This window comes from Canis aureus, chromosome X (genome assembly GCF_053574225.1).
Source record: "Canis aureus isolate CA01 chromosome X, VMU_Caureus_v.1.0, whole genome shotgun sequence".
NCBI classification, from domain to species: Eukaryota; Metazoa; Chordata; class Mammalia; order Carnivora; family Canidae; genus Canis; species Canis aureus.
This window is the reverse complement of record NC_135649.1, coordinates 39638659-39651560: the sequence shown is the minus strand read 5'-3', so window position 1 is coordinate 39651560 and position 12902 is coordinate 39638659.

The following is a 12902-nucleotide window of genomic DNA, read 5'->3' as shown; positions in this document are numbered from 1 at the left end:
CACGGTACTTGTTTGCAACTGAGCTGGCACCTGCAGCTACAGGAGCCAGGCCAAGAACAAGTTTGGCTCTTGAGCCTCTAAGTGTCTAGTGGGTAAAGGAATGAGCCCTGCCCAGAAGAGTCTTTACTTTGCCTGCCAACATATGGACAGTGGTCCAGTGGCTTTCCCTTAATTACTTATTGGCTGGGGTATACACTGTGGCACACTGTGATAGGTTTACCCCATTTTTCTTCTTCCTGCCCTGAAAGGGCAATCGTTTTGGGCTCACCAACATGGCCCACATTCTGCAACATCACTCAGCACCCTTCATGTACCTCCTGTCATCACATTCTAACATTGCATTGGTGCTAGTTCCATTCAAGTTGGCTGCAAAATGCTGTGGGGGACCAAGCTGTGTGTTTCCAATAGCTTCCATTTCAATCTAGCTCCATATTTTATCAGCTTCCTAAATCTTCATACCACCTACTTCCTCCCCCATAGAAGAAGTCTCTGAGCAGCAGGATTTCCCACCAAAAATAAAATAACAAGAGTAAAATCATCATACCTAGTAGAATCATAATCCTGTACCCAAAGTGCTCCATCCTGGCTCCCACTACCTCTTGTTCTCTTGCCTCAGCAAGACTCAATCATGTGCTGTCAATTCACTTAAATTCCTTAAATGATGGATCCCCCTTAGGCTCATATGGGATAAACAGTTGAGGCTTCAGTGGTTTCAGAGCTAGAACTACATTTCATTTCTCTCTAAGCATTAAGTTCAATTATAAGAGGACAAAAATAGGGGCATCTGGGTGGCTAAGTCAGTTAAGCCACTTGATTTTGGCTCAAGTCATGATCTCAGGGTCATGGGATTCAGCCCCACTTTGGCTCTGCCTTCAGTGGGGAAAGTTTGCTTGCGATTTTCTCTCCACTCCTCCCCTCCCCACTCTCTCTCTCTCAAATAAATAAATAAATCTTTTTTAAAAAGAGGACAAAATATACATCACAAAGTGGTGAAGAATAGAAAGTTAACTTATCAAAATGCTTATTTGGCCATAGAGTAGGTACTCAATAAATGGCAACTATTATTAATAGACTTTAAAAAAAATTCTGGCCAACCAAAGCACCTTCAATAGTAGCCACTACTCTGAGTGAATTTTGGTTGGCAGTCCAAATGCAGAGAAATGTTTCTTTTTTTTTTTTTTTTCAGAGAAATGTTTCTTCCATAACCATGTAGCCATTGTTGGAGATCTGGTCCTGTGTAGGACAGGCAGCTGGTTCTAGTTGGTGAAGTGTGCAGACAATGTGACAACATCCCAATTTTTCTCCCATCTATATCCAAAAGCAAGAAATCTTTGCTCACTAACATCATTGGCTTGCATGTGGGTATAGCAACCAGTTGCTTTCTGTATTGGTAAAGTCCTGTGCTGTGCAAAGCAAGCCCATGCCTCCCATTTGTATTTCAAGCCTCATCCATCTTTGGCTGAAATCAAGTTTTTTTTTTTAATTACCAAGTCCCTTCTTATATTGCCAAAGACTTTGTGTAATACTCTTAAAACCTTAAGACAATACTCTTAGGGAAAACCCAGCTATTTCAGTTTATTTAGCAGGAGACGTTATAGCATCCATCTAATACATGGTTGACCCATAATTGAATTGTAGAATTAAAATCAGGCAATTTTATTGTATCTAACAATTAATAACCAAAGTTAAGGCATACTTAGATAATAATACACTTATACTTGGTGACTTCAATCTAGCGCTTTCTATACTCGATAGGTCTTCTAAACACAACATCTCCAAAGAAACAAGAGCTTTAAATGATACACTGGACCAGATGGATTTCACAGATATCTACAGAACTTTACATCCAAACTCAACTGAATACACATTCTTCTCAAGTGCACATGGAACTTTCTCCAGAATAGACCACATACTGAGTCACAAATCGGGTCTGAACCGATACCAAAAGATTGGGATCGTCCCCTGCATATTCTCAGACCATAATGCCTTGAAATTAGAACTAAATCACAACAAGAAGTTTGGAAGGACTTCAAACACGTGGAGGTTAAGGACCATCCTGCTAAAAGATGAAAGGGTCAACCAGGAAATTAAGGAAGAATTAAAAAGATTCATGGAAACTAATGAGAATGAAGATACAACCGTTCAAAATCTTTGGGATGCAGCAAAAGCAGTCCTAAGGGGGAAATACATCGCAATACAAGCATCCATCCAAAAACTGGAAAGAACTCAAATACAAAAGCTAACCTTACACCTAAAGGAGCTAGAGAAAAAACAGCAAATAGATCCTACACCCAGCAGAAGAAGATAGTTAATAAAGATTCGAGCAGAACTCAACGAAATCGAGACCAGAAGAACTGTGGAACAGATCAACAAAACCAGGAGTTGGTTCTTTGAAAGAATTAATAAGATAGGTAAACCATTAGCCAGCCTTATTAAAAAGAAGAGAGAGGAGACTCAAATTAATAAAATCATGAATGAGGGATCCCTGGGTGGCGCAGCGGTTTAGTGCCAGCCTTTGGCCCAGGGCACGATCCTGGAGACCCGGGATCGAATCCCACGTCGGGCTCCCAGTGCATGAAGCCTGCTTCTCCCTTTGCCTATGTCTCTGCCTCTCTCTCTCTCTCTCTCACTGTGTGCCTATCATAAATAAATACAAATTAAAAAAAAAAAAGTTCTACTAATAAAATCATGAATGAGAAAGGAGAGATCACTACCAACACCAAGGAAATACAAACGATTTTTAAAACATATTATGAACAGCTATAAGCCAATAAATTAGGCAATCTAGAAGAAATGGACGCATTCCTGGAAAGCCACAAACTACCAAAACTGGAACAGGAAGAAATAGAAAACCTGAACAGGCCAATAACCAGGGAGGAAATTAAAGCAGTCATCAAAAACCTCCCAAACACAAAAGTCCAGGGCCAGATGGCTTCCCAGGGGAATTCTATCAAACGTTTAAAGAAGAAACCATACCTATTCTACTAAAGCTGTTTGAAAAGATAGAAAGAGATGGAGTACTTCCAAATTCGTTCTATGAGGCCAGCATCACCTTAATTCCAAAACCAGACAAAGACCCCACCAAAAAGGAGAATTACAGACCAATATCCCTGATGAACATGGATGCAAAAATTCTCAACAAGATACTGGCCAATAGGATCCAACAGCACATTAAGAAAATTATTCACCATGACCAAGTAGGATTTATTCCCAGGACACAAGGCTGGTTCAACACTCATAAAACAATCAGTGTGATTCATCATATCAGCAAGAGAAAAACCAAGAACCATATGATCCTCTCATTGGATGCAGAGGAAGCATTTGACAAAATACAGCATCCATTCCTGATCAAAACTCTTCAGAGTGTAGGGATAGAGGGAACTTTCCTCGACATCTTAAAAGCCATCTACAAAAAGCCCACAGCAAATATCATTCTCAATGGGGAAGCACTGGGAGCCTTTCCCCTAAGATCAGGAACAAGACAGGGATGTCCACTCTCACCACTGCTATTCAACATAGTACTGGAAGTCCTAGCCTCAGCAATCAGGCAACAAAAAGACATTAAAGGCATTCAAATTGGCAAAGAAGAAGTCAAACTCTCCCTCTTCGCCGATGACATTATACTCTACCTAGAAAACCCAAAAGCCTCCACCCCAAGATCACTAGAACTCATACAGCAATTTGGTAGTGTGGCAGGATATACTTCTATGAAGCTGATTAAAAAGAAACTACAGGGATCCCTGGGTGGCGCAGCGGTTTGGCGCCTGCCTTTGGCCCAGGGCGTGATCCTGGAGACCCGGGATCGAATCCCACATCGGGCTCCCGGTGCATGGAGCCTGCTTCTCCCTCTGCCTGCTTCTCCCTCTGCCTGTGTCTCTGCCTCTCTCTCTCTCTCTGTGACTATCATAAATAAATAAAAATTTTTTAAAAAGAAACTACATGGGAGCACCTGAGTGGCTCAGTTGGTTAAGTGTCTGACTCTTGATTTTGGCTAAGGTCATGATCTCAGGGTCATGAGGTCAAGCCCCAGGTCTGGCTCTGCACTGGGCATGGAGCCTGCTTAAAATTCTCTCTCTCTCTCCCCCTCTGCCCTTTCCTGCCTCTCTCTCTCTCTCTCTCTCTCAAAAAAAAAAAGAAACGACATGATTGTGAGTAAGCATCTGTGTGTACGTGTGTGAATGTGTGTATGTATATATAATCTGATCACTTCTCCCTACTTTCATTGCTACCAATCTGATCCAAGTCATCTTCATCTCTTGCTTGGATTGCTGTAAAAGCCTCTTAACTGGTCTTCTGGTCTCTACCCTTTTGCATGTTACATGCCTAACTGTAGTCTTGACATGACATTCAACATAAATCAAAACTCTCTAGAAGATCCACATGCCTTTTAAAAACAAGATCCTTTTAATGACTTCCATGGCCCTCTACTGTGTGTACCATCCCCATCTTATCTTATCCCATTCTGTTCTCTCCTTCACTCATTCAGCTCCACACACAGTGGTTTCTTGGCTATTCCACAAATGTTTCAAGTATGTGTTTGCCTCAGAGCCTCTGTGATGGCTCTCTCTCTAACTGGAAAACTCTCCCTTCAAATATCCACATCTCGTGTCTCACTTCCTTCAAGTCTTTGCTCAAATATTTCCTTTTCAATGAGGCCTACCCTGATTACCCCATTTCAACTGCCTTTCCCTGACCAAAACTCTTAGTATGCTTTCCCTGGTCCTTTCTTCCATGACAGCTATTAACTTCTTTCACACTCTACCATTTGTTTGTTTATTTTCTCCATTACCTAACTCTTCCTAGTTGAATGTAAGCTCCAGCAGGGTAAGTATCTTCTTTTGAATTCCTTGAGGCATCCCCAGGCACAAAGTAGGCACTCAGCAAATCTTAGCTGACTCAGCAAATGTTGACTGTTCCTTTCTTCTTTTTTAAAAAGATCTTAGTTATTTATTTGATAGAGAGCATGCACTTGTGCATGTGTTGGGGGAGGGGGGAGGAAAAGAGGAGGGAGAGGGACAATCAGACTGTGCTGAGTGTGGAGCCCAATATGGGATTTGATCCTGGGGCCTTGAGATCATGACCTGAGCCAAAACCATGAGTCAGAGGTTCAACTAACTGAGCCACCCTAGGGGCCTGGCTGTTCCTTTCTTCTTGAAAACCAGTCTTCTCTTGGTCCTGTGAACACTCTCTCCTTATCTTTCCCTCACCTCTCTGTCACATTTCCAATTCTCTTTCCAGAATCCTACTTCTAGCAATCCTTTACATATAAGTGTCCCCCCAGGATTCTTTCATTTTTTTTAAATTTACACCCAGGTCTCCAGCTCTCACCTATACCTTAACTCTCAAATGATTATCTCCTGTCCAGATGTCTTTTTTGAGCTTCACACTCTAATTATAAATCCATCTACTTACTTGAAATCTCCAGTAATGTGCCCAAAAGCATTTGATACTCAAGTTGCCCCAAACTGAATGCATTATCTCCTATTCACCATATCAGATTCTCTCCCCTTACATTCTCTTTCTTACCACCACCCAAGTCAGAAATCTAGGCATCATCCTTAAATTTCTCCTCATCTTACTTTCCCTACTATTTTCTCAGTTACCACGTTCTCTTGATTCCTTCTGTTAAGTATCTCTTAAACTATCCCTTACTTTTTACCTCTCTACCTCATGACTACTGGGGAATATTGCAGCTATCCAGGTAAATAAATAATGAAGGCCTTAGGAACTGGTCAGTCAGCTTCCACTTTTGGCATTCTTCTGATTCACGTTGTTGCTAGATGGCTTTTTCTAACAAGTAAATCTGACTACATCATAATCCTGTTTAAATCCTTTATCTGGCACCATCAGAATGGACCTCTTGCTCTTCAGAGTATCCCCTTCATGTGGGTCCTCACACAAAGTTCAAGAGCTTATTGAGGCACCTGGGTGGCTCATCAGTTAAGCGTCTGCCTTCAGCTGAGGTCCTGGGATAGAGCCCCACATCAGACTCCCTGCTCAGCGGGGAGTCTTCCTCTCCCTCTCCATCTGCCCTTACCCCCCACTCGTGCTCTCTTTGTCTCTCAAATATGTAAATAAAATCTTTTTTTTTTAAGGTCAAGAGCTCACTTAATACTCCCTGACAAGAAACCATGACCCTGGATTATAGATCCCTGGAGAGATATGGGAACCACATATGAAAGTCACATCATGACATCAAACTTACTGACCCCTAAGCTACTAGGAAGTAAAAAAAGAAATGGTGAAGAACATTGGCTATCATTTGTGACTCTAAACTCTTCCTGTATGATAATCCCATAGGAAACATATATAAACCCAAGGATGTAATTAGTTCTGAGGCTGAGAACTCACAAATTGATTAGGAATAAGAGGAGACATTTTTGCAGTGAGCATCATTCAGAGGAATCATACAGTGTTCCCCATTCCATGGTGTTTGGTTTTGTCCTTCCTGTTGCTGAAGGTTAACCTCCCTCCTGAAAAGTAAGCTAACTCTCCTCTTATTTTGATGCTCTGAGAGGCATGATCCTTGAAAAATAACCTGGATGGGTTTGATATATTCAGAACTTTTGGAAATAGCCCTATAGTGGCCTAGAGCTATAAATACAGAAATCTTCCACTATGTAGTAAAATGTTCTTACACAATTATCACTGAGAGCTTCATCCTAAATAGTTTACTAGCTGAGAAGTTCTGTACTGAAATTCAAAAGTAGGAGTGTTGTTAGTTTGGTTATAAGTTCAGCCTTGGGATAAAAGGTAATGCTCTTTTGGGTAGAGCTCCTGCAGAGAGATGGACACTGCCAGGGGCGAGGTCAACTTGGATAAGGAACCTGGCACAGACTATGAACTTTTCTTGTGACTCTCAACATCTCTAAAGAACTTCTGGCAACAACTCAATTGCCTAAGAGTCCAGAGAAAGGAGAAAAGACTCTATGCCAGGTCTGGGCAACAGGGTTAGAAAGGTATTTGGATAGATGCTTTCTGACTGTCGGTGGTCTCAGATCATGGGAGCAATGGGTATATCAAAGGCTCTGAAGTTAGAATAACTTTGATTCAAATCCCACCTCTGCCACCTAACAATCCTGTGAGTTTGATCCAATTCTGTGAACTTCCTTAGCATTGCACTTCCTTATCTGTAAAACTGGAATATTTATACCCATGTAAAATGTTGTTGTGAAGATTGATTGAGACTATATTGTGAAGAAATGCAGGGTACAAGACTTGGCAAACAGTATCCTCTTGATCAATGATAGTTTTCCTCTACTCTTCTCCAGCTTGAGACTGCATGAAAAGTGAGTCTGCAAAACCAAGAATTCTCAGGATTAGACCTACCCTTTTTTGATATGGCCCAGTTCTAACAGTGAAATCTTTGTTTCTGTTTCTAAAGGACCAACTATAGGGAGATATGGGGTGCTCTTTGAGAGAAAAGCCCTGCAAGGAGGGTAGTATATCATTTTGTAAATAAATAATAGTTTTACTTTTATTTAGAAATTAATACATGTCCCATATTAATTTAAATGCTATTTTATAATAGTATGGCAGCATTCACTAAATTGATGTATAAATTTAGTACAATTCTTATCAAAATCTCAGCAGGTTTCTTTGCAGAAATTGTAAGCTTATCCTAAAATGTATATGGAAGTGCAAGAAGACCAGAATAGCCAAAACGATTTTGAAAAAGAAGAACTAAATTGAAAGTCTCACACTTCCTGATTTCAAAACTCAATACAAAGCTACAATAGTCAAGGTAGTGTGATACTAGCATAAGGATAGACTTTCAGATCTATGGGATAGAATTGATATCTTAGAAATAAGCCCATACATTTGTGGTCAGTTCGTTTTTAAAGAGTGTCAAGACTATTCACCTGGAGGAAAGAATAGTCTTTTCAACAATGGGAGCTAGGACAAATGGATATCCACATGGAAAAGGATAAACTTGTATCCTTGCCTTACACCACATACAAAAATTAATTCAAATGGATCAAAGATCTACATATAAGAGCTAAAACTTCAAAACTCTTAAAAACATATACACATAAATCTTGTGACCTTGGATTAGGCAATGGTTTCTTAGATATCATGCCAAAAGAAAAATAAATTAAAAATCATCAAATTAAAATTTTTTGTGCTTCAAAGGACACCATTAGGAAATAGAAAAGACAACCTACAGAATGGGAGAGAAAACTTGCAAGTCAAATCACTTATATGTTAAATGACTTAGATCCAGAATATATAAAGAACACTTACAACTTATTAATAAAAGGACAAATAGGGACACCTTGGTGGCTCAGCGGTTGAGCATCTGCCTTTGGCTCAGGGCATAATCCCGGTGTCCTGGGTTTGAGTCCCACATCGGGGTCCCTGCATGGAGCCTGCTTCTCCCTCTGCCTATGCCTCTGCCTCTCTCTGTCTGTGTGTGTGTGTCTCTCTCATGAATAAATAAATAAAATATTTTAAAAAATAAAATAGAGGGACAAATAATTCCATTTAAAATGGTCAAAGGATCTGAATAGGTATTTTTTCCAAAAAAGATGCACAAAGTCTAATAAGTACATAGAAAGATGTTCAACATTATTTTCCATCCAAGAATTGCAGATCAAAACCACAATGAAACATCACATACTAGGATGAAAATTATGAAGAAGACAAATCTCATTGGAAAAAAGATCAGGGACACCTAGGTGGCTTAGTCATTTGGGCATCTGACTCTTGGTTTTAGTTCAGGTCATGATTTCAGGGTCGTGAGATCAATCCCCCCACCGGAATCTGTGTTCAGCATAGAGTCTGCTAGGGAATCTCTCTCCCTCTCCCTTTGCTCCTCCCCTTACCCCAGCTCTCTCTCTCTCTCTCTCTCTCTCTCAAATGAATGAATAAATAAAATCTTAAAAACAGAAAAATAGATCAGATTCGTGGTTACTAGAGGCAGTGGTTGGGGGAGGGGAAATTGGATGAAAGTGGTCAAAAGGTACAGACTTCCAATTATAAGATAAATAAGTAGTAGGGATGTGATATACAACACAGTATAGTTAACCCTGCAGCATAATATAAAGGAAAGTTGTTAAAAGAGTAATTCCTAAGAGTTCTCATCACATGGAGAAATACTTTTCTTTTTACTGTATATAAGACTATGAATGTTAAGTAAACCTATTATGCTAATCATTTCACAATATGTACAAATCACACTGTATATCTTAAACATCAAATCATCATGTTGTATACCTCAGATGTATGCAGTGATATATGTCCATTATTTCTCAATAAAACTGAAAAAAAGAAGACAGATAACAAGTATCAACAAGGAAGTGGAGAAATTGGAATCCTTATATATAGCTGGTGTGAATTCAAAATGGTGTAGCTGCTCTGGAAAATAATCTGTCAGTTACTCAGTTAAGCATAGAGTTACCATGTGATCCAGCAATTCCATTCCTAGTTATATATACCCAACAAAATTAAAACCGTATGTCCACACAAAAACCTGTACATGAATATTCACAGTAGCATTATTCATAATAGGCAAAAAATGGAAACAACTCAAATTTCCATCAACTGGTCAGTGAATAAATAAAGTGTGGTATGACCATACATTGGAATATTATCTGGCAATAAAAAGAAACAAAGTATTGATTCATGCTACAATATGAATCTTAAAAATTCATGAATGCATGAATGAATGATGAAACTTAAAAATACTATGCTGAATGAAAGAAGCCGGACCAAGAAAGGCCACATGTTGTATGATCCCATTTATGTGAAACGTCTAGAATAGGCAAATCTATAGAGAGTAGATTAGTGGTTTCCTAGAGTGGAAGGGAGGAAGGCTGGGAGGAAGTTGGAAGTGACTGCTAATGGGTACAGGGTTTCTTTTTGGAAGAGGTGAATTTGTTCTAAAATTAATTACAGTGGTGGTCGCTCAACTCTGTAAATACACTAAAAGCCATTAGACTGCACACTTCAAATTGGAGAATTGTATGGTATAGGAATTATATTTCACTAAGGCAGTTATAATACAAAAGTGATACATATTCATTGTAGAAACAGGAAAAAATTCAGAAAAGTAAAAAGAAAAAAACTCAATTTACCTTTTTAAAAAAAACTTTCCATTTTCCAGTTGTCTCAGGACAATCCTTACTCCTAAGAGTTTCCTCAGGATTGAGTTAAAGGTGCTTACCCTGAAATAAAAGACCTTGCACGATTCATTCCATTTACTCCTCCAACGCCATCTTTCATCATTCCCAAGTTGGCTTCGTATGTTTCAATTCTAAATAATTGTTTTTCTCCAAACATCCCATGCTCCCTTGAAAGTCAGGTTCACACATCATTCTCCTGCCTGCGATTGTTGGTCCCTCTCTTCTTCATTTGGTTTATTCCATTGGCCCATTAAGATTAGCTTAGATATCACTTCCACCAGCTTTTCCTGACCCTGGGGGATTAAGTGTATCAAATCATTCACACTATGTACATTTTTAAGATGAAATTTTAAATTAAAAACATATATGCTAACTGAAAAATGAAAAAATATTAAAGAGACCTCCAAGATCTCTGAGGCAATATCAGAAGACAAAGAAAGTCCAAAATTTATGTAATTAAAGGCACAGAAGGAGCATAAAAGAGATTGGTGCAGAAAGTAATTTTTGAATGAACAATTTCTTCAAATTTTCCAAAATTTGCTCATAGACATAAATTTACAGATTTAAGAACTCTGTGAACTCCAAACTGTATAAAATTAAAGAAAATCATTCCTAGGAAGATAATGAAACTGCTCAACACGAATAAAGAAAAATCTTGAGAGCAGCTAGAAAAAATTGACATAATACATATGATAATAATAATCTGAAATACTGCAGATTTCTGATCAGACACCATGGAAAGCAGGAGACAAAGGAATGTCTTTAAATTGCCAAAAGAGTGTGACACCTAGTTGGCTCAGTTGGTAGAGCATGTCTCTCGATCTTGGGGTCATGAGTTCAAGCCCCCTTTGAGGGTAGAGTTTACTTAAAAAGATTAAATTGCTGAAAGAACTGCCAAACCAGAATTCTATATCCAGTGAAAATATCCTTCAAGAATAAGGGCAAAATAAAGACATTGTGAGGTGAAGAAAACTTGAGAGAATTTGAAAACTGGTCTCAATAAAATACTGAAGGAAGTTCTTTAGGCTGAACATAAATGATACCAAGGAGAATCTTGGAACTTTCAGGAATAAAGAGAAACAAATATAAAATGGCAAATATAAAAGACAATTTTCCTCCTCATAAGTTTTTAAAAATATATATGACCAAAAGCAAAAAATAAAATTATAACATTGTCTGGGAGAGTTTCTAATGTATTTAGATATAACACCTATGAAACTTTAAAGGACCAATCATGGAGTAAAGTGGTTGTAAGGCTTTAATTCTTAAAAATGTATTTACAGGGGTGCCTGTGTGGCTCATTCACTTAAGCATCTGACTCTTAGTTTTGGCTCAGATCATGATCCCAGGGTGATGAGATGGAGCCTCGAGTCAGGCTCTGCACTCAGCGGGAAGTCTGAGATTCTCTCTCTCCCTCTCCCTCTGCTCCTCCCTTTGCTCAGTCTTTCTCTCTCTCAAATCTTTTGAAAATGTGTTTATAGGGGCACCTGGGTGGCTCAGTCGGTTAAGCATCTGCCTTCAGCTCAGGTCATGATCTGAGGGTCCTGGGATCAAGCCCTGTGTAGTTTGAAAATAATGAATGTGATCATTAATCCCCAAAGCTGACTCAGGCCACTTTGTATTATTCCTTTTCTTTCTCCCCTCTTTGCCTCCCCAGGCAACCAATGATAAGTTTCATGTTACCAGAGAGCAGTTTGCATTTTCAAGACTTTATATGAATCAAATCAAGCAGGTTATGCCCACTTTTTCTGGCTTCTTTCACTCAGCATAAGGATTTTGAGATGAATTTGTGTTATCAAATACATAGTGGCAGGCATTAGTCTGTTGGATCCCTTTTGGGAAGACAAAGTGCACTGACAAATTATATCTGTGCACATGTAAGTACCTATGTGCACACATACATGAGAGAGGTAAAGATTCCAAGAGATGCATTTTGTATATGCTGACTGCATAGTTCTTGGTATAATATTGTGGATATACAGCTGGTATTACAAATGTAGGGAAGATACTTCCACTTTCTGAGGGCCAGCATATTTTCCTAGAAAACCTTGAGGTCTGAGTCAATAGACATGATTGCCTAATAATCATGATGTGATTATTGACTGAACAACCTCAAGTAAGCTATTTAGCCTCTCAGTGGCTTAAATTTCTTGCTTTTAAGAAAACAGGGACAATGACAGCACTTTATATGGTTGTTATGGGCTTTAAAATGAGATGAATAGTATAAAGCATTGGGAGGGGAGCCTGACACATAGCAAACCATCAAAAGGTGTCAGTTCCTTTTCCTTTCTACCATTTGATTTGTGGGGAGGAGGGGGAAATTCTCAGCGTGAAAAGAAAAAAAAAAAAGAATAGCTTCTTTGAGCTTAATTGTAATATCCTAGTGCCATCTGTTGACCACATAGAACTATTACATTACTTGTACTGCAGAGTTTGTTTCTGACAAAGCCCTACAGTGGCATCTGAACACCTGTATTTAAAATGTCCTTTCTAGTGTGTTTGGGACTAGTGTTGTAGGGATGGGGATTGAGGGCTTTAGGGAAGGACTGTTCTGCTGAGCTGGAAGACCTGTCCCCTGCCTCGGTACCATTGCCTGTCAAAAGGCAGGGATCGAGGAAAAAGAGAGGAGCTTCCCCCATATGCTACCCTAAGATTGCCAGATGAGATAATGAGGGTAGAACCAAGTGAGTGAAATATTCTCGTCCATTTGGCTCTAAAGGAGATGCCGGGAGGAAAGAGTTGGTATTTTCTTCCATTGGGAGGTCTGCCCTTGAAAGA